Genomic DNA, 1,701 nt, shown 5'->3' with positions numbered 1-1,701 from the left:
CATCAGCCCAGGGCACACCAACATGTCTCTACAGCTGAAAGAGGAAAAGAGAGGGACTTCCCTGATGATCCAATGGCTAAGACTCTACGTTCCCAATGCAGGGGCCCCAGGTTTGATCCCTGGTCAGAGAACCAGATCCTGCATGCTACCACTAAAGAAGCCACGGGCCACAGTTAAGACCTGGTGCAGCCCTAAATAAACAAATTTAAAAAAAAAAAAAAAGAGGAAAAGAGAGAAAAAGAGACTAGGAAGGAGCAGCTGGTGGAGTAGGAGCAAACCCTTTGAGTGAGTTGTCACTCAAGTCAGAAGAAGTAAATGTTTCAAAATGGAGTGAGCATCCTGGAATTGGTACCTGGAGGACGCCTCTCACATCTTGACTGCAGCTGGCCACTCGAGCCATCTGTGCCCAGTGTCCTGTGTATACACATTGCAAGTGACATTGCCTTAAATGTGACTTCCAGCTTACAAGTTGAATGGATCACAACCGTTACCGTTACTGCTGGGACGACTGCAGTTGGTTATCTTACAAAAGATTTCATGTTAAAAATCATTGCAGCAAATCTATTGTAAACCCTCACAATCAGAAAGAAAACTCCAAGATTGTCTTTGCTTTTGATATAAAGGATTTGGGAGACAAAGTTGTCTACAGCTATTGTGCTGTGCTAACTTGCTATAGTCATGTCCAACTCTTTGTGACCCTATGGACTGTAGCCCGCCAGGTTCCTCTGTCCATCGGGTTCTCCAGGCATGGAGTGAGTTGCCGTGGGGTATCTTTCCCACCCAGGGATTGAACCCATATCTCTTAAGTCTCCCACATTGCAGGTGGATTCTTTACCAGCTGAGCCACAAGGGAAGCCCCTAATGCTATTGGTAGAGGCCAAAAAGTTCACATTCTGTGATGGATCATCACAATGAAGAGGCTGGAACCAACATGCAACCTCTGATCATCAAGAAAATGGGATAGTTTTGATAGTTCTGATGCAAGGAGATCCAACCAGTCCATTCTGAAGGAGATTAGCCCTGGGATTTCTTTGGAAGGAATGATGCTAAAGCTGAAACTCCAGTACTTAGGCCACCTCATGTGAAGAGTTGACTCATTGGAAAAGACTCTGATGCTGGGAGGGATTGGGGGCAGGAGGAGAAGGGGACGACCGAGGATGAGATGGCTGGATGGCATCACTGACTCAATGGACATGAGTCTGAGTGAACTCCGGGAGTTGGTGATGGACAGGGAGGCCTGACGTGCTGCGATTCATGGGGTCTCAAAGAGTTGAACATGACTGAGAGACTGAACTGAACTGAACTGATGCTAGAAACCAACTTGTTATGATGTCACCTGTTCAGTTAATTAGAGTGACTGCCACTTCTGTCTAATTCACCTTCCCTGGGTTCTAGATATGGTAATTACAGACTGCAACTTTCATATTCCTGGCATTTGTCTTACTTGTTGAACCACTGTGGTGCATATTTGTTTAAACAATGGAAAAACTGACCTCATGCCCTGTGAGTTTAAAAAAAAAAAAAAAGAAATATGAGGAAATGGTCAACTGGATTTAATGCTATTGAGAGGTTTTCTGAAAACAGAAAAGTCTTTATTAGTAATATGGAGGTCATTGACAAATTTAGCAAGAAGGACAATTTCTGTAGACTAGCAAGACCAGAAGCCACATACCACACGTGGCTTTATCCCCAGTTCTCATA

The 1,701-nt window shown here is 44.4% G+C and overlaps 1 pseudogene; it reads left to right on the top strand.

The window, feature by feature from the left end:
• Positions 1-315: 315 nt before the first annotated feature.
• LOC138931551 (CDGSH iron-sulfur domain-containing protein 1 pseudogene) lies at positions 316-964 on the top strand (annotated as a pseudogene).
• The last annotated feature ends 737 nt before the right edge of the window (positions 965-1,701 follow it).

Source organism: Ovis canadensis, chromosome 1 (assembly GCF_042477335.2).
Source record: "Ovis canadensis isolate MfBH-ARS-UI-01 breed Bighorn chromosome 1, ARS-UI_OviCan_v2, whole genome shotgun sequence".
NCBI classification, from domain to species: Eukaryota; Metazoa; Chordata; class Mammalia; order Artiodactyla; family Bovidae; genus Ovis; species Ovis canadensis.
Note: the sequence above shows the minus strand (reverse complement) of the source record. Positions and strands in the feature narration are given on the sequence as shown.